Here is a 20,442-nt window from a genome sequence, read left to right as displayed (position 1 = left end):
TCGTCCCCCCAGCGTCGTGGCTATGTTTCAGGGGGGGTTATGCAGGGCCAGGGTATTGTTGCAAATTCTACAAGAGGCTGACTGGACCTCATTCATGCCCTGCCCACACCGGCGTCAGGACATGCCCCCCCCTCCCCCGTCTCCAACTAGGCTCCTATCCTCAGTCTACACCCGTCCTCGGTCTACACCTGTCCTCAGTCTGCACTGCTCAATGCAGCATCAGCCCTTCTTCCTGACTTCGAGGCCTGTTTGGGTCCCGCTATCTCCCATATCCCCTGCCTTCTCCTGGAAGCGTGATGCTCTGAGGTCACGCTGGCATCTGGGGACCTTTGTGAGGCTAGGACCCTCTGCCTCTGGCACCTTACTCTTCGGTGAGGGAGGATGACCCTGCGGGTGCCCTGCCACGCTGGGCTTGGTGGGATCAGTCCGCCTCGTGGACATCCAGCACAGTCACCTCTGTCCTGGGGACTGACACCTCCTGAATCTCTGCTAGAAATGTGGACCCCGCACTAGAGGACTTGACTCTATCCTAACTCCTCCAAACCTAACTGGGGTTTATGTAAGCCACCCCCGGCCCCAGCTGCCAACTCAGCCCTTCCTTTCCCTCCATCTCCCCTCAGCCCAGGCTCGGAACTGGGAAGCTGGGCATCTCACTTTGCTACTGGTTTCCCTTAGGCCCAAGGTCTTTGGGACTCAGAGGCAAACATGTGTCCGTTCGGTCATGTCTCCCACCCACACGCCATCCCCTCCGAGAGCGCCGCTCCGGAACAGGTGCACGTACAAGAGAAGGCAAATCTGGAGGCGCGGAAACCCTGGGCGGCAGCTCCTACTTGCCTTGCTGAAGCCAGACTAGAAGCTGCAGATGAGGTACCGGGCCCACGCGCATGCTGGGGTGAGCACCAGAACCCCTGCTAAGCTGGGTATGGGACGTGGGGAGGGTGAGCAGGTGGGTACAATTCCGGAAGCAGACAGACGCAGGCCAGAATTTAAGCCAGGAGAATGAAAACGGAAAATGGAGTTCTAAGCCTGGGGCTGGGAAAACGACCTTCAGGTTAGCATGAGGGTTCTGACCCCTGGATGGGCTCTTTCTGGCTGCCCTGGCTCAACACAACCTTCCCTGTGTGTGGCCAGGGAGCGCGGCAGGTCTGAGTTCAGGCGTGGCAGTCAGACAGCTGTAGTTCAAATCCCAGCGCTGCCCCTGGACCCAAGCAGGTTGTCTAACCTCTTGCTGGGTTTCTGTTTCCTTATTTCTAAAATGAGGTGAACTCTTCCCCCAAGTTGTCACACACAAACACACCTCTATACAAACAGACTCATACAACCAGGGCTCCTCCCTCAGCCACTCTGGAGCTCGGAAGGTGCTGGGTAAAATCAAAAACAACTTCTTCTGGGCTTCTCCCAATGGGACATCAGTTTGACTTCCTGGCTGAAAGGGCTCCTTTGACTCTTCTTCCCGACATCATCTCAACCCCTTAAAAAGTAAACTCTTTACTCCCTGACAGTCACAAGCCCACCTAGTAATTAAGTATTCGAGCTACAGCTTTTATTTAGAGAGCTTCCCTAATTATCTGGGTGGGTGCAAACTCCCACCTGTGCTCATGATCAATCTTGGACCTGCACTAATCATCATAAAACATAATGGCCTGCAATCTAAAGGCACAGCCAACCCCCAGTGGAGGCCATGGGGGGAGGAGGAATTACATGCAACCATTGGTGTATCTTAGAAATTCAGGATGTCCTTTTCTCGCTTTCTCTTTTTCTTCCCTTAGGAAGGCCCAACACAAAGCAGCAGCAGCAAGCAAGGAGCAGAGTCTTGCAGTGGGAGAGAAGGAAGCAGGACACCTGGGTGCTAAGCCCAGCTCTGCAACCCCGAGCACTCACAGCCCCATGTGCAAGCGGATGGACTGAAGCAGGGCAGTGGGGCCAGTGGCTGATCATTAGAATCCCTCGTAGAATAGCGACAACAAAAAGGTTCCTGAGCTATCTATCCACCTCAGACCTACTGAGTCAGAATCTCCAGGGCTGGTGCCCAGGGAATCTGTATATTTCAAAGCTTTCCAGAAGATTCTTGAGGTCTGTCGGGACCAAGAATCACTGGACACCATAGATAAAACCCAGACCCCTTAAGCCTCAATAATCACCCTCTACTGCTTGTACACTTTAGTTATTGCCATTGGTATAAGAGTCCGAATGCCCCATCATAAGGAAAGAGCCCACGCCCCCTTAAAGCTGCGCTGAGAGGCTTCTCAGAAACTTGGGGACTTCTTTAGAGCTCACATGGTCTGTAGAGCTATTCTGTCGGCATTCTGAGCTGGCCAACTTCAAGAAACCGCCCCACGCATTGTAAGATACATAGCACACCTGGCTTTTATTTGCTAAATGCAGTAAAATCTTGGTTTGCGAGCATAATTCATTCCAGAAACATGTTTGTCATCCAAAGCACTCGTGTATCAAAGAGAATTTCAAGAACCATTGGCTCAGTGGTGATCACGGGACGTCCTGCGTCACGTACTACTCGTACTGCAAGACATCACTCATTTATCAAGTGAAAATGTGTTAGAAAGGTTTGCTCGTCTTTGGCACGCTCGCGGAGCAAGTTACTCACAATCCAAGGCTTTACTGTACTCCTCATGCCCTCAGCTGCACCATGACTATGAAACACACTTCTCAGGTGAGGAAACCAGTGCCAGGGGTGTGTCGAGTAACAATAACTCCTACCTCGCAGGCATATCGTGAGAAGCAAATGAATAAATGCAAGGGAGGCACTCATTGGCACAACGCCTGACTTGCAGAAGCGTTCAGTAAATGTTTATGATTATGATCATGATGATGATGATGATGCCAGAAGCACAATAAATTTCCAAATAGATGAAAATGGCCCTATAGCCATAAAATAGGAGTTACAAACCAGTCAAACACTGACCCTTGCTCAGTTGTTCAAGCTGGGTACAAGACAAGACCACAGTTGTCCATTTACACAAGAATCCCCTTCCCTGCATCCCACCGCCAGTCATTATGTGCTGCCACAGTCAACCTGATACAAAAGTGTGCGTATATGGGGTAAATACATTGGAAACCGCCAGTAGTGATAATGGGTAGAAATAGAATCTTCAGTAAGCTACCTCAGTATGCGTGAATATCATATTTCAAACTAAAATTTCCTTACCATAACTTAGCCCCCTTCCTAGTTCTTTTGCCCTCCTTTGTAACGAGGCAAATTGCCTTTTACTTTGTCCGCTACATCAGCATGCACGTTTATAGTTATTTCTCCCCTACGTCTTCTTGACACAAGGCTGAACATGTTTGGTTTCTTACCTCTTCCTCCAGGGTCTTATTTTGAAAACATTTCATCATTTTTTTGCTCTCCTCTGAGCTTCCCTAGATATCTCACTATGAGGGAATTTGTTTCAAACTGCATCATTCATGGAAGAGAATTCCAGGGGAAAAAAAAAAAATGTCAGACCAATACCAAATGGCGTGGCCCTTCATACCTTCAGGGGTTTTGTTCCCACTAACGGATTGCTGTGGATGCTCCTTTACAACATGGGCCCCAAGGATCAAGAAGAGAAAATTCAATAAGTAGTAAAACACTATGAGACAGAATCACTGCCTAGGTTTGCATGAGGCTAGATATTTAATAGATCAGTGTAGGATGAGGGAAAACTTAAGAGCATTATAGGAGGATTTTGTTGTAATCACTGTAATCTGTTTACCCATTCGCACCAGGAAAAGATTGGCTCCCAAGTAGAAAATCAAAATGAAAACAGCAAATATCACTTGCTCAGAGCAAAACAAAAACAACAACAACAACAAAGCACGTTTAATAATCCAAATCAAGGAGATACCACAATGAAGTTAATGGAAATACCCCAAGACTGAGGGTAAAGAGACCCTAATGCTGTGTTTAAAGTCCTAGAATGGGTTCATACTAGCTATGCGGCCTTGGGTAAATTACTTCCTGAGTGTCAGTCACTGTATCTAGAAAAGAAGAGGTAATAGGACTGGCCCGAACCTCCCAGAGTTGTTTTAAGGCCTGAATATCCTAATGGACACAGCACAACATTGGCACACAACAGGCATCAAAAATGGTTGTTGTTATTATTGCTGTCGTAAGTCTTTCCCAGCGATGGGAAAGCATATAGCCCAGGACGAGGCACGTGGTAGGTGCCTATGTGAGTTCCTAAACTAGGAAACCTCCATCCTTAGCCTTTACCCCCTTCATTCCACCTCATTACCTGCAAGTGAAAAAGCAAATGAGTGACAAAGTGAGTAAAAAGCAAGGTACTTGAGAGGAAACCGTCATGATGCCTCTTTTTATTGTGCTGACAGAATGTGTACTAATCGCTCTTGTGTTCTCATTTCATCACCCTGAAGTTCAATGACCATGTGCCAGGAAAAGGCATTCAGCAGTAGAAGCAGGACATCTCTCGTCTCCAGGAGAATTTGTTTTGAGTTGGGGCTTTATAGAACTCTGTCCACGGTGAAGTCTCTGCAGGATCTTATTATAAGATGACCTCATTTTTATCTTGCCTCCACGGACAACTCCTACGATGCCGTTTTCTGAGTCTCCAGAGTATTATCTCTGCCATTGCTGGCAGCCAACACAGTCACCTCTTTTCTTCCTCAAGTTGCTCACTAACTACATTGATTACTAAGTCGGGCAACACCTCATGTCTTTATTAGGACTTGCTCTCTGACCACGTGTCCGAAAAGTATTGAAAAAGTCATTAAGCATTTACATTAAAAAATGCACTGTCTCCTTCCATACTGCATTCTAAACACTCGCTGGCAAGGTTAAACACAAAGTAATGAGAAATTTCAGACTCCTGGGGAAAGTCGTTCCAAACACCTGAATCATTAGGGTTCTCTGTTTAGATCCCCTTCTTTTGTTTGTAATTAAAAAGAGACTTGGTTTTGTTTGGGTTTTTTTGTCATATTACAAAAACAATATTGTATTGTAGAAAAATACAGATGAGCAAAAAGAAGAGAAAAACACCCACAGTCTTACACAAGCAGATTATCATAGTTCACCCTGGGGTGATTCATGACGTATGATTGCTGTATGTACGTAGACTAAAGGGGGCGACAAGGGAAATTATCAGAAAGCGTCCATTCTCCCACTGGGGGAGGAGGGCAGGAGAGAGAGGTGAACGATGATGACCCTCCCCAGGGCCACATGGGTGCCGAGCTGCCACACACTGCTGACAGCCTTCCCTCTGTGCTACACGTCACCATTGCTGAAGTCCCTTTCATACACCAACCTTGTAGCTGGTGGTGCCTGGGAGGGACAGGCAGAGCTGTGGAAGGAAAGCAGCCTTGGTCCCACCAATTCTCCAAGGCACAGTGGGGATAACAGCAACACAACCAACGAAGGCGTTTGTCCCAGGGTTCCAGAAGGTGACCAGCAGGGAAACAGTTGCCCCAGAACAAGAAGTTGCTGTCGAAGGTCAGTGGGGGGCGGAGCATGTTGGATGAAGGAAAAGATGGGAGGCAGCGTCCCTTATTTCAAAAACAAAAACACTGAAGGAAGGTCATATTTTGAAAGTGTAAAGAGAGGCTGAATCCTTCTATTAGCTGAACAAGTCCTCGTCACCGAATATGGCTCAAGCAGGTGGCAATGCCACTGTCCCACATACATTTTTCAAGATTCAGCTGCTCTCTGTAAAGTATGAATGAACGTGATCAGTTCTGTTGCCAAAGATGGCCTCACAGTCCCTTGTATCCCCCGTTGCTCCACCCACAAGAAGGAGGAGTCTGTTTCCCCTCTCCTTGAATTGAGGCGGCTTTGTGACTTGCCTTAACCAATATAATGCAATGGAAGGGACATTGTACCCGATGGGAGTGCTAGCCAAAGACTACCAGGAGGAGTAAAACCTGCCGTCCAATGAAATTGGGTTTTTTGACTGGCTGCAATGAGAGAGAATGCACGCCAGGGGGAGCCATGGAGTGTCTCAACAAGAGGGTGTTAGAATGGCCTTATTGTAGAGACTGGGTCTGTGGTAGGTGATTTTAAACAGAGTTCCAGGAAGTGGGACTTCGCCCTGGAATGGATGCTGTCAGGAAGCAGGGGTAATTATATGACTGGGTATCTTCATCATTTTTATCTAGAAGGCAGAAAGAATGGAATAAAGTTTATGTTATAACTAGTAAAGAAGCAGCAGTCGCTCATATAAGCCACAGTGTTCTTGTTTTTGTCTGCCTTTGGACATGACTACGGAGCGGACTTTTTTCTTTGTCTTGCTCCATCTTGGGTACAGAATGACTTTGACTGATCTCAGTCTTCAGTGAAAATGTTTATATTTAATGGGGAAGAAAAAAAAAAGCACAGTCCACCAGGTGGTGCAGGACAGCTCCTAGCAACACCTAGGTTTAGCTGATAGTGCCTGGTCAGCTCCCGAATGTCAAGGATCATTTCTCTCTTTATAGGGGAATAAACATCAAGAGGCCTGATAGCTTCCGTTTTTGCTTGGGTTAAGCCAGCCACTTATGTAATAAGTTCAACTGCTTTGAGACCACCATACTGTAAGGAAGTCTGAGCTAGTCACTTGGAGAGACTGTGTTGAAGAAAACCATTAAATCCAGCTGAAAGCAAGAACTGTGGCTCCAGTCATATGGCTGTAGTCAAGACATCCTGGCCAGCCCCTTTTGACCCATCTCAACTGACCAAGGAATGGAGACAAGCTGTTCTTGCTATGACCTCACGAAATTCCTGGTGCACAGAATCCTAAGAAATGAAATGGCTATTGTTTTAAGCCACTATGCTTTGGGGGGTACTTTGTTACACAGCAATAGATAACTGAAACTAGTAGCAAGTAAATTTATACTGTGCTGGTAAGATGGTCCTTGCTTTACCCAACTGAAACAAAAAAGTTGGAGACTGAGAAGCCCATCTAAAATTTTTTAAAAATTTGTCATAGGTTGGTACAAATAACAGTTGGCTCATCTTTATACTACAGGAGCAAATTTCAGTACATTTTATCTCCTTGGAGAGAATATCTGTATGTTAATAATCTAACTTCATACTTGTGAGAGTACATGGCACCTTGCTGATAGAACCGAGCATAATGAGGCTTCTGTCACCCTGTTGAAAATCAGCCAAGCATATCGCGAACTGCAGAGACTAGGGTATATATAGATTCACTGTGGGGTTTTCTGACTCCATCCAGATCAACCCTAAGAGGCAGTTCTGAAGACTACAGGGAACATGCAAGAAATTGGAACCAATATTTATTTTTTTAATGTTTATTTATTCATTTTGAGAGAAAGAGAGAGAGGGAGAACACAAGTGGGGGAGGGGAAGAGAGAAAGGGAAACAGAGAATCCCAAGCAGGCTCCATGCTGTCAACACAGAGTCCAAGGCGGAGCTTGATCCCACAAACCATGAGATCACCACCTGAGCCAAGACCAAGAGTCAGACGCTTAACCAGCTGAGCCACCCAGGCACCCCAGAGCCAATATTTAAACCCATTCCAAGCAGGCCTATCACGACCAGGCCATCACTAAGCCTGACCTCAAGGGCAGATCCAGATGTACCAGTATCAGGTAGGCCTGAGCTTCCCAGTCTTGACTCAGCCGCTCAGAGCCCATCTGTCACATCACAGCAAACCCATTTCACTCAAGCCCTTCTCAGAGCCTCCTGAGAGACTGTGTTCTCAACACCCATTTTCAGCTCCAGGGTACCATGGCGGCCGGCAGAAAGGTATGGGATTTCTGGTCAACCATCAACTGGGTGTCAGCTAGATTCTGCTGGTGGCTGAGTTACCATTACTGCAGATATAGAGGGAAAATACATAGGCATATATCCCACTACCAGGTTGCATTTGCAACAGTGGTAGCTTGGGCGAGGTAAGTTACCTTTTGTCTCTTGGACTAAGTTGTACTCGTAGCAAAATGTGAAAAAGGACAAATTTCTAACACTTCTTTGTTACAGTTTTTTTTTTTTGCTTCCCTACTCCCTTACTGGGTTATACCATGCTCCCCTTCATAAACATCAGTTCTTCAAGGGCTGGCCACTCTCCATATTTAGTATAGCATAGCCCAATAGAAACATAACGCAAGCCCAAATGTGAACCACACATAATTTGAAATTTTATAATAGCCACGTTGAAGTAAAAAGAAACAGGTATAATCAGTTTTTAATAATATCTCTATTCAACTTAGCATATCCAAAACTTTGTCACTTCAACATGCAATCAATACAAAAACATTTAATGAAATATTTCACATTCTTGTGTGTTGTTGTTGTTATAAAGATCCAATGTGTGATTTACAACTATAGCACATCTCAATTCAAATTATCCATATTTCAAGTGCTTGACTGTCATATGTGGCCATGGCTACCATTTTGGATAGCATATCTCTATTTAATTGAAACTCATCTGTCTAGTAATCCATTCTCTCAATGATTAGCTGGTAACCCTGCCCAATAAATTAATTTAACTATGACACAGATGCACCTTCAATGCAATACATCAGCATTAACAGAGATATAGAATGCCTTGATTAAACTGTCCAGGAATTATGGCAATCCATTAAGTGATCAACCTCTACTATTCCTCAAATCACACAGGCGGGCTCCGATCCCTACATATGATATCATTATGAGGGGAAAAAATGAGAAGACTAAGAAAAAATTTTACATGGGCAAAAACTGATCCTAATTTCATGTAACTTTAAGGTAATTCATTTTTCTAGAAAAATTTGCAGAGTAATAGGTAAACATACCCCAGAGGAATCTCTTAAGTCATAACGATGATGCACACATTCTTACTTTTCCAAAAACTTACCTTATCAAGAAAAAGAAGGCCTGAGGAACTCCTCCTGAGCAACATCTGTAGAAAGCATGAGAACGAAGGACAAATCAAACATCATGGAAACAGCACAGCTGTGATATCAGGCAGACTTGGATTTACCAGGTGAACTTGAGCAGATGCCTCCTTGGCACCAGTTTCCTCGGAATGAGTGGAAAATCCCATTTTCTGGGCAAAGCCAAAGGGAATTAAACATCCCCAATACCATGTGAGACCCTGAGTAGACAATATATGTTTACCAGCATGTTGTTTTAGAGTGAAGGCCAATCATCTTTCCAATACATAGCTACTGGGAGTCTATGAAAACAACAAGAAAAAGACCAGCAAGGCACAGTGCATCCTTACTCATTCACGCCCAAATCCAGTCCTCCAGGTAGCTCCAGGCTGGCTACTCACAGGTGCTACACCTTCCTGCGAGGCATCCTGGGAAAGGCTCTTTCAGAAAGGTCAGCTCCCTGGGGAGCAAACAAATTCTCACAAACTTTGTTTATTTTCTCAGTCCTAATTCTAGTTCTAGGAAACAGTATTTTCTGGTCCAAGAACACAGCAAACAAACCATTACTTTGCTAACAGCACAAGTGCTAGGCTTTTGGTCAGCTCGTGGATTGGCCACTTCTCGATCAGGTGTTCACCCTCATCCAATCAGCGTTGGCCTCTCTAGAAGCCTGAAGTCAGCTAGGTGTGTGGACAGGAATTTATGCCAAAGATGAGAAAGTGATAGAGACAGTCCCCTGATCACTATACCACTCCCTCAGATGAGAGAACTGAGACTCAGAGAGAAGTAACTTGCCCACCTCACTCCCTGAGCTCAGGGACTGTGTCTGGTTACTGTTGCATAGCCCTCATACCCACCTCCCTGCCTGTATTATTAAAAAGTGCTGGGGCGCCTGGGTGGCGCAGTCGGTTAAGCGTCCGACTTCAGCCAGGTCACGATCTCGCAGTCCGTGAGTTCGAGCCCCGTGTCAGGCTTTGGGCTGATGGCTCAGAGCCTGGAGCCTGTTTCCGATTCTGTGTCTCCCTCTCTCTCTGCCCCTCCCCCGTTCATGCTCTGTCTCTCTCTGTCCCAAAAATAAATAAATGTTGAAAAAAAAAATTTTTTTAAGTGCTATAAATAACTGTTAAATGAATAATTGCAAGGCCAAAAAACTGAAGTTTGGTCTCCTATACTTGTTCTAAACCTTGGCTGCCCATTGGAATCACTAGGGGCTTTTTAAAAATGTCAACCCCAGAGATTTATTTTTAAAATTTCAGATGAACCTAATGTGCAGCCAGTATTAAGAACCATTGCACTAGTCCCCAAGTTCTTAACCTTGACTGCACATTAGCATCACCTGGGGCTTTTAAAAATCCCCTTGCTGAGGCCACACCCCCCAAGCCAATTAAATCACACTCAGTCCCCCAGGTGATTCTGATTTGCAGCCAAAGTTGAGAACCTTGGTCCAGAAGGGCCCTTCTCCGATTTCAATTTGCACTGACTCTACTGGGGGTCTTATTAAAATGCAAATTCTGGGTCAATGAGTCTTGGATGGGCCTGAGGGTCTGCTTTTCAAAAAAGTTCCCAGGTTGGTGGGAATGCAAACTGGTGCAGCCACTCTGGAAAACAGTATGGAAGTTCCTCAAGAAATTAAAAATAGAATTACCCTACAGCAATTGCGCTATACTAAGAATTTATCCAAATGATACAAAAATGCTGATTCAACAGAGCACATGTATCCCAATGTTTATAGCACTGGAGTTTATAGTACTATCAACAATAACCAAACTATGGAAAGAGCCCAAACGTCCATCAACTGATGAATGGATAAAGAAGATGTGGTATATATATATATATATATATATATATATATATATATATATATGTATATTTAAGAGACTCTTAAATACAGAGAAAAAACTGAGGGATGCTGGAGGGAGGTGGGTGGGGGGTGGGCTAAATGGGTTATGGGCATTAAGGAGGGCACTTGTTGGGATGATCACAGAGTGTCATATGTAAGGGATGAATCACTGGGTTTTACTTCTAGAGCCAAGACTCGCTGTATGTTAACCAATGTGAATTTTTAAAATGAGTTTCTAGGTGATGCTAATGCTCCTGGTCTGAGAGCGACACTTTGAGTAGCAAGGCACTGCTATGCAGTCACTTTTAGGTTGTGAAAAAGCTGCTTCAATGAATGAATAAAAAAAGTTCTTGAGTTGGTTGCTTATTAGTTGACTATAGCAAATGGTTACTTGTAAACTGCCTTAAAGATGCGGCAATGATTCTTTTCAACAAATGCCTTCCCCCACCCCCACCCCATACCCATGAAGATGAATTTCATGATTTGTTCATGTAGGATTTGGTGTTGCTCAGTGGTTAGGAGCACAGACAGTAAGTAGTGTTAGAGTCGGCACTTAGTTAGGTTCCAGCAGGATATCTGGAGCTCAACAATGAGGAAGTCATGGCTGGCTAACTGGAAGGTCAGAGAACTGTGCTGGCAGCTCTCTACAAGAAGCCTGATCAAACCAGACAGGCCCAAGATGGCAGATGCCACGACAGAAAAGCGGTGACCAAATTAGGAAGAAAAAGCAGAAAGCCTGCTTCCTGCTTCAGGTAATGAATATTTTGCCCCTAGTTAACAACAGCTTATGAGAGATAGAAATCCACCCCCCCCCAGGATGTATCTCATTCTCTCCCCCCACCCTCTCTGACTCTCACTCTCTCCCTCCCTTGCCTCCCCCATGTCTCAAGTATACGTTTCCCTTTAATAAGCTTTCCCGATTGTGTTGCTTGCCCACTGTGCCTCATATCTGACCTTGAATTCATTCTTATGACAAGACCAAGAACCTTCCGTGACTCCTTCAGATCTGTCTGGGTCAGGGTCCCAGAGCCCAGGGACTCCCCAGATCACCCAGCAATTGTAAGTCATATCTCCTTCCCCTTAATAGCTATGACCTTTGGAGAATTTCCTAAACTGCTCAGTGCCTCAGTTTTCTTATCTCCAGTAAATTAGAGACTTTTTTTAAAAGTACCTATATGTTCACTCAGTAAACATCAGTGATGATTCGATTACTTATCACAAATCAAAACCACAAAGAGCTCTGACCTCACACCTGTTAGAGTGGCTATCTTCAAAAAGACAAGAAATAACAAGCACTGGCCTGGATACGGCAAAAAGGGAGCCCTGGTGCACTACCGGTGGGAATGTAAACTAGTACAGCCACTACAGAAAACAGTATGGAGGTGCCTCAAAAAATTAAAAATAGAAATGCCATATGACCCAGCAACTCCACTTCTGGGTGGAAGGAAATGAAATCACTATTATACATACTATATATATACGTATATGTATATATGTGTATACACACACACACACACACACACACACACACACAATGGAATATTAGCCATAAGACAGAAGGAAATCCTGCCATTTGCAACAACATAGATGGACCCCGAGGAATTATGCTAAGTACAATAAGTCAGAGAAAGACAAATACTGGATGTCCTCACTTACATGTGCAATCTAAAGAAGCCAAACTCTTCGAAACAAAGAGAAGATTGGTGGTTGCCAGGGGTCAGGGGTGAGGGAAATGGGGAGATATTGGCCAAAGGATAAAACTTTCAGTTATAAGAGGAATAAATTCTGAGGATTTAATATACAGCATGATGATTGTATTTAAAATAGTGTATTATACAAATCAAAACCACACACAGATATCACCTCACACCAGTCAGATTGGCCAAAATGAACAAATCCAGAGACTATAGATGCTGGAGAGGATGTGGAGAAACAGGAACCTTCTTGCACCATTGGTGGGAATGCAAACTGGTGCAGCCACTCTAGAAAACAGTGTGGAGGTTCCTCAAAAAATTAAAAATAGATCTACCCTATGACCCAGCAGTAGCACTGCTAGGAATTTACCCAAGGGATACAGGAGTGCCGATGCATAGGGGCACTTGTACCCCAATGTTTATAGCAGCACTTTCAACAGTAGCCAAATTATGGAAAGAGCCTAAATGTCCAACAACTGATGAATGGATAAAGAAATTGTGGTTTATATACACAATGGAGTACTACGTGGCAATGAGAAAGCATGAAATATGGCCCTTTGTAGCAACATGGACGGAACTGGAGAGTGTGATGCTAAGTGAAATAAGCCATACAGAGAAAGACAGATACCGTATGTTTTCACTCTTATGTGGATCCTGAGAAACTTAACAGGAACCCATGGGGGAGGGGAAGGAAAAAAAAAAGAGAGAGAGAGGTTAGAGTGGGAGAGAGCCAAAGCATAAGAGACTCTTAAAAACTGAGAACAATTTGACAATAAATTTCATATATTTAAAAATAAATAAATAAATAAGTAAAATAAAATGCTGTATTATATGCCTAAAAGTTGCTAAGAAAGTAGATCTCAAATGTTCTCACCACCCATATGTACACACACACACACACACACACACACACACACAAATTGTACTTACGTCAAGTGATAGATGTGTTAACTCATCTTATTGCAGTAATCATTTTGCAATGTAACTTGTATCAAATCATCACATTGTACATCTTGAACTTACACAAAGTCATATGTCAAGTAAGGGGCAATAAAGATGGAAAAATTATTTATGAATAAGTACATATCGATAGCAAAGGAGTTAATTTGCAAAAGACTAAGTCTTTGCAAAAGACTTAGAACAGTGGCAGACACAGTGAGTACTAAGTTAAGAGTGAATTTATTGTTGTTATTCACGAAGCTTTTGCTGATCGTTCTGGAGCTGCAAAGGTCAGGGGCTCTGGAATATGACCACCCAGGGTCACATGCACCTCTGCTCATAACCAACTGTGAGGCTTGGGCAAGCTCCTTGACCTCTCTGCACCCCAGTTTTCTCATGTGCAAATGGACAGAGTGGTAGCACCTGCCTCCTGGGGTTGTTGCAAAGACAAATTATATGCAATGCACCTAGAATAGGGCCAGACAAAAAATAAACACTCAACAAGTGTTTGCGATCACTGTCATCACCATTGTTATTACCATGTGCCACGCACCGGGGAGACAAAGGTAAATAAGAAACTTCAAGCATGGCCCTTGTCGGAGCTAAAAAGAAATTGCAAATGTTAAAACCCTTGATTTAAAGAGGTTGTACAGTGTCCGGACATCCTTGAAGAGAAAGTACAAAAAAGGAAATCCCGTCAGTTAATATCTTCTGTATCTGGAGTCATTCTCTCGGTTTACAACAGTTATTTTTACTCTGTGCTTTAGGCCTCTCATTTGCTTAAAACTGATGGCTTGGAAAGGGATATTCATCTGGATTCCCTCCCCGAGCTGACAGTCCACTGCCACTGTTATTACAATGATTTATCACCATTCTTTCTCTGCTGCTTTTGACAGGCAAAGGAAGGGTCTTATGTGCTGTCTCATGCCCTGACTTTGATAGACACATCCCCTTGAAAAAGCAGCTTATGTTTTCTGATCTCAACATCATAAAAGCTATATTCTCTGGTCCAGCTAAGCCAAAACCTTTCAAATATGCGCCAAATAAAGCATAGACTCCTACTTGCGTAAGTAATTGCTGGATATATTACACAGAAAAGAATTCGATTTATGAGATAGTCACCAAATAGGAATTACTAACATGTATCAGCATGTTTCCACGTGTATAGAATGGTATATAGAAATTTGGGCAACGCAACCCTCAATTCCTGGGAACATCTGCTTGCTTCAGGGCACTCTTTGTAATGGCTCTCCCTTGGGTTCAGGCAGTATTGAGAAAATAACCTTTATGAACAGAGATTGATACAAATGAAATGATAAAAACAGATATTTTTGGTATTATTTGTATTTGTTAACGCACGCACATTCACCATAAGCTGGTAAAAATAAGGCTGAAAAATCTGGAAATATAAAGTGTAAGTTGGAGCTTGAGATGTACCTTTATTAGTCTCCTATGGCTACGATACCAAATTACTACGGACTTGATAGCTTAAAACAACAGAAATTCATCCTCTCAAAGTTCTGGAGGCCAGAAGTCTGAAATCAAAGTGCGGGCAGGGCCCTGCTCCCTCTCAAGGGGCTAGGGGAGAATCCTTCCTGCCTCCCCAGCTTCTGTGAGTCCAGTCTTTCCTTGCCTGTAGCTACATCCCCACCAACATCCACCTCCCTCTTCACCTGACATCCTCCCTGGGCATCTCTTAAAAACACTTGTGATTGGATTTGGGTCCAACCCATATAATCCAAAATGATCTCCTCTTGAGGTCCTCAATTTAATTGCGGCTGCAAAGACCCTCTGTCCAAATCAGTTCACATTCACAAGTTCTGGGGATTAAACTACGGATATACCTTTTAGGGGAGATGGTGGTGGGGAGGTCACCATTCAACTCACTACAATATCCAAAGGAAACCTTATCTGTAATTATAATTAAAAAGCAATTAACGTCTGTCCTGTCGGTGACCCCAAAGGTACAAAAGAGTGGGCAGGAAAGAGCCTGTGAACACTGCAGAGCAAAAAGCCCGTCACCTGGACAAGGGCGTGGCCCCGGCACCCATGATCTCCAGTGCTGGATATTCCTTCATTTTCAGATTAGATCCATATAAGAGAATTTTGAACACTGAGCCACCCACTGCAGCTTGGAGCAGCTCCTATGTTGTTTCCACCTCTGACTTCATGAAAAACACACCTGCCTACTTGCCTGCTCATTGGAGAGAGACTGGCAGAGCCGCATAGATGCATTTTATCGTCCATGGGAATCCCCAGTTCTTCCAGTACAATGCAAAACTAGCTGTTTGAAAGTGTGCGTGTCCCTCCCTCCTTCTCTCTGTGCTCCATGTCTCCTTTCTGTTTATTTCCATATAAATTGGGGAAAGGAAAGGAAAGGAAGAGACAATCGTCTAAGAAAGCCATACAACTTTTCATTCATTTGTGGCTCCTGAGAAATCATGGAAGACAAAATAGTGGTCTGCTCCAAAAAGAAAAAAAAAAAAAAATGTTTACAACTTAAATTATAGCTTTTGGCAAATCAAAAATAAACCTACAGGGAGTTACTCTGGTCCCATGATGCAGATGAAGAATGCGGGATTTCAGAGGTTAAGTAACAAGAAATTGACGAACTGGGAGGCAGACACAGTTCATTTGGTCCCAAGCCCTTTCCTCTGGGAACCAGGTTGACTGTTTCTGAACTCCCCTTTCAGGTGTGTGACAGGGTCAAGGCTGGCTCTGGGGTATCAGGAGGAAGGCGAGGAAGTATTCTCCGAGGCATCGGAAGCAGAGAGGGGGACATTCAGTGTAAGAAACAGGGAGTGGGGGGGGGGGGTGCTGCCTAAGAGAGCGCTAAGCAGTTAACAAAAGTGGTGTCTTTACTCGACGGGGAATTATTCCTTGGGCTTATTAAGAAAATCCATGTCATGGAGTCCAGAAGAAATAGCCTGGCAACGGGGCCCCTGGCTACCACATGCTCTGAATTTCTGGCTTCCACCAGCAAGTAGTGCTGCTGCTCTTAAAAGAGAAGGGCTTTGGCATCTTGCTTCCTGCTGCCCATTCACTCAGAGGGGAGGTCAGTGTGCCCAGGGGCCCGGTTGGGATAACGCCAGTCACAAAAGGAGTTGACCCATGATCCCCAGTGAGCTGGTGCCCAGGGATCACATTGCTCTGCTCCTTGCAGACGTCCATCCCACAGCTTCTCCTCTCTCAGCAGCCAAACCCAGGCCAGGAGTCACTTTTGAACAAATGCCATACTCTGTGCAGAAGCCTATTCATCATAAAGCTAATGAAGCTTACCCTTCAGGGACCCCAAGTAGCAGGGGCCTCTCTCCAGGGGCTACAGGCAATTTATATCCATGATCTGTTATTATTTTTCTGTGAGATGACCCTCCAAATTGTAGATCCTTCTACAGATTTCAAAAACCTGGATCTTCCCCATCTTTTATGGCTTTTCCCATGGAAGTTATAATTGATAGAACATAGAAGAGGGACTTAATAAATATAAGTCAGAATAATTAATAGAACACTGTTAATGTACCAACACTAGGCACAGGTACAATCTTTGCCTTGGAGAAGTCCAAAGTGTATTGGAGAAAGGAGATATGAATAAAAGAAGCACCAAAAAAATGTAACCTCTGACTCAAATAAATGCTACGCAGCCACACTGTTATAGGAACAGACAGTTGGAGGACCTTACCCAGGCAGGGAAGTTCAGAGGAAGCAACAGTGGCCCTGAGATCTGAAGGAAGTAAGAATTAACTAAGCGGGAGGGAGTGGAGTAGGGAGAGAACTTTCCAGGCTGAGAGGACAGAAGCGCTGTCAAGGGAAAGACCAGTGCGTGTCCAAGGAACTGAGAGAAGGCCAAATCAGCAACAGCCCAGACAGCGAGGAGGGTCTTGGCATAAAATGAGTCTGGGAGGCAAACCAACCACACAGGACCTCATTGGCCATGTGACGGTCTTCTGCCTTTATTGTAAGAAGAGCAAGAAGTGATGAGGCCTGTTTAGTTCGAGCGTTGGGGTGGGGGGCGTGGATAAGAGGAATGCCATGAGCAGGTTACAGGAAGTTCCAGAGAAGGCCCTGGAATCCAGCTGGCAAGACAGTAGGAGCAGGGGGATTGGCTGAAGGCGAGAGGAGGGATTTCCTCTGTCGTAACAAGAACAGTACTCCAGCAATGGGAGCCGGGGGTTTATATGGGAAGCAGGTGCCCTCTGATGGCTTTGTTTCCCTGCTGGGAGGGGAAACGTGGGAAGAGAAGCAGGAAGCTTGTAGAAAAGGAGAGATCTGAAAGATTCTTGCAAGGAGTCAACTCTCCAGACACCAGGCCACTTTGCAGGGAACACCCCCCATGCCAGGCGAGGGGCTTGTATTTCCCAGACCTGCTAGGAGGCGCTGTGAAGCTTAGATGCCATCTCCCGTGGTGTTTCGATTCACACTACCGTCACAGGAGGCCCTTGGCCTCAGCAGAAGGTGGGGGCAGGAGGACTTGACTTTAAATATCCAGGCAGTTTTCCGTCTCGGCAAATTTGGAGAGTTGAATGCCTCTTTGAGGCAAACCGTTTCTCTCTTCCAAGAAAACTACCAGCTTTTCTTGGGGAAAATTATAAAGTCACGCTAACCGGAAGACAGAGGTTGTAGAGGCCCAGAGAAGTGCTCTCGGTGGCAATGCAACCGGTTGTGTGCGGTCCCGTCAGAGCCACGTCTCGCTGGGTCCCAGGCTTCCGGCAGCAAGAAATGCCTCTTTGGTCCTGCTTGGATTTGGGAAGCACCGGAGCTGCAAGCTGTCACTTGTTCTTGGGGAGGTGTCTGCATTTTTATGGGCATTTTCATTCTGACTCGGGAGGTCAAACTAATACACATAAAGCGACTGGCAAGCTGTCCATGCCACACTCAGTGATTGAAGTCGGAAGAGAGGCAGAAGACGAAACTAACAAAGGTTGCAGCCATCAGGGAAATTTCTAAGGAGGAGGTACTTGCATGAGGTCGTGAGGAACAGAGAGGGCTGGGACGTGTCGGGGAAGGACAGGGCATCTTTAGGAAGGGAGCAGCTTGCGTGTGATTTCTCAGCATGCTGGTGTGGCTCTATCACTTACTGGCTGCATGGCTTTGAAAAAAAATAAATGAATAAACTCTTCGGGCTTCCTTTTCCCTAACTGTGACAAGAGCATATTAGTACTTGCATGTAAGGTGGTACTGAGGAGTCAATGAGGTAATTCTCAACACTGCTCTTACCACAGCGCCTAGGCCATATGAAGCAGCCCATAAATATTACCAGTATTTTGGGGGGAAGGTGTTAGTGTTACATGTTAGAACATTCACATGCCAACTGCCCTCACATTCCAAAGCAAACTTTGCGACCACCAAGCAGGACTTCCCAAGCAGGTGTAAAGGAACACTTTGCAACACCTCGTCCCTCCCCCACACCGATGATATAAAAGGATCACGAGCAGAACTGATAGGGAAAGAGGGTCTCTTTTCCGAGAGTCGTGGGTGTGGTCTGGTCTACTGTCCCAGGGGTAAGTCGCCCCTCACTTCAAGCGGGGGAAACGGACTTCATGAGCACCACTTGGAGAGCTTGATAAGTGGCCCCTCCATGGGGGACACAGGACGACGGTGTCTGATTCACTCCAGAGAAATACAAAGAACAGACTGCCCTTTTTGGGTGGTGGAGGGGAAGGGCAGCATTCGAATGGCAGGCATCCAGAAAGGTTGTTAGGGAAAAGACATGAGGGTTTCCTGTTCACCATATCCCAGCCACATGAGAAAGAACTAGCTTGGGGTGCCTGGGTGGCTCAGTTGGCTAAGCATCTGATTTCGGCTCAGGTCATGATCTAGCAATTCATGAGCGTGAGCTCCGCATCAGGCCCTGTGCTGACAGCTCAGGGCCTGGAGCCTCCTTCGAATTCTGTTTCCCTCGCTCTCTGCTCCTCCCCCGCTCACACTCTGTCTCTCAAAAATGAATAAACGTTAAAAAAAAAAAAAAGAACTAGCAAGAGGGCTCAAAAGGGTGACTAATAATGAAGACCTCATGAAACGACATTTGAAATGCTAAGATCCGAGGAAGGAGCCCCAAATAACCAACTAGAACAAGCATTCACCATATCAAGGGAAAAACGGGTAAGGAACCGCTAGTCAAGGTATGAGTTGAGGGGTAGGGCGGGGGGGTCTGTGGAAAGGAGGAGGAATTCTCTGGGGGAAGAAAGTACAGGAAAGCAACCCCATAAGAAGAATCAGCTGTTGACTGCCAAGCCCAAGGAAGGCAGAGGCCAACTCACACAGAATTAGTTAAGTGCATCAGTGTATTAGTTCCCTATTGCTGTTAAAGAAAATCATCACAAACTTGGTGACTTCTAACAACACAAATTTATTGTTTCACAGTTTATAAATTCAGAAGTCTCAAATTGGTCTCAATGGGCTAAAGTCAGGGCGCTAGCAGGCCTGTGTTCCTTTCTAGAAGCTCTAGGAAAGAGTCTAGAGTTTTTTGCTCTATTCCAGCTTCTAGAAACCACCCACATTCCTAGGCTCATGACTCCCTTCTACCCTCCAAGGCAGCAATGGCCAGTTTTCCTCACGTCATATCACTTGGAGTCTCTCTTCTGCCTTTCTTTTCTTCTTAGAAAGACCCTTGTGGTTACATTGAGCCCACCTAAATAATTCAGAATAATCTCCCCCATTTCAAGCTCAGATGATTAACAACCTCGATTCCAGCTATAACATATTCACAGCCTCCAGGGATTCGTATGGGGATGTCTTTGGGGCGCCATTAATGTGCCCACTACAGTCAGTAAGAATTTTCCCACCCTTTAGCAACCTGTTGGCCTTCAACCCCAGACTGGCCAGGGGCAGCCTGGCAAAGTGTTAGAGGCTGGGAAACAGAAAAGGAGCCAATGTGTGTCTGTGTATCCACGGCATCAGCACAGTCCCTGGAAGAGCAAGAGTAATAAATCAAGATTCAGAGAATGTCTGCACTCACATCCCGCAGTAATTGGGGGTTGAGCATGATTCCTGGTGGAAGCAGCCCCCTTAGACGCGCCCAGCCACATTTGCCATCTTCAATCAGGGAAGCCCCTTTGCCAAAACTGAAACTCTGCCTTATTCCCCTTCAAATTATAGTTATTGCTTTCACCCCAAACTCCACAATTGTGTAATTATACCTTGGAACATATGGTGCACACAGCTCCC

The 20,442-nt window shown here is 45.2% G+C and overlaps 2 long non-coding RNA genes across 2 annotated transcripts; one reads left to right on the top strand and one right to left on the bottom strand.

The window, feature by feature from the left end:
* Positions 1-360: 360 nt before the first annotated feature.
* LOC147579779 (uncharacterized) lies at positions 361-2,409 on the top strand. The gene is made up of 2 exons (XR_015251806.1): positions 361-892; positions 1,770-2,409. It is a non-coding gene; the product is annotated as an uncharacterized LOC147579779 (long non-coding RNA).
* A 4,827-nt stretch (positions 2,410-7,236) lies between these two features.
* Positions 7,237-9,310, bottom strand: LOC147579778 (uncharacterized). The gene is made up of 3 exons (XR_015251807.1): positions 9,156-9,310; positions 8,787-8,831; positions 7,237-7,767 (listed from the first exon to the last, which is right to left on the bottom strand). It is a non-coding gene; the product is annotated as an uncharacterized LOC147579778 (long non-coding RNA).
* Between the last annotated feature and the right edge of the window lie 11,132 nt (positions 9,311-20,442).

Source organism: Puma concolor, chromosome B3, assembly GCF_028749965.1.
Source record: "Puma concolor isolate L17-30 chromosome B3, mPumCon1.1.hap2, whole genome shotgun sequence".
NCBI lineage: Eukaryota > Metazoa > Chordata > Mammalia > Carnivora > Felidae > Puma > Puma concolor.
This window is presented reverse-complemented; position numbering and strand designations above follow the sequence as displayed.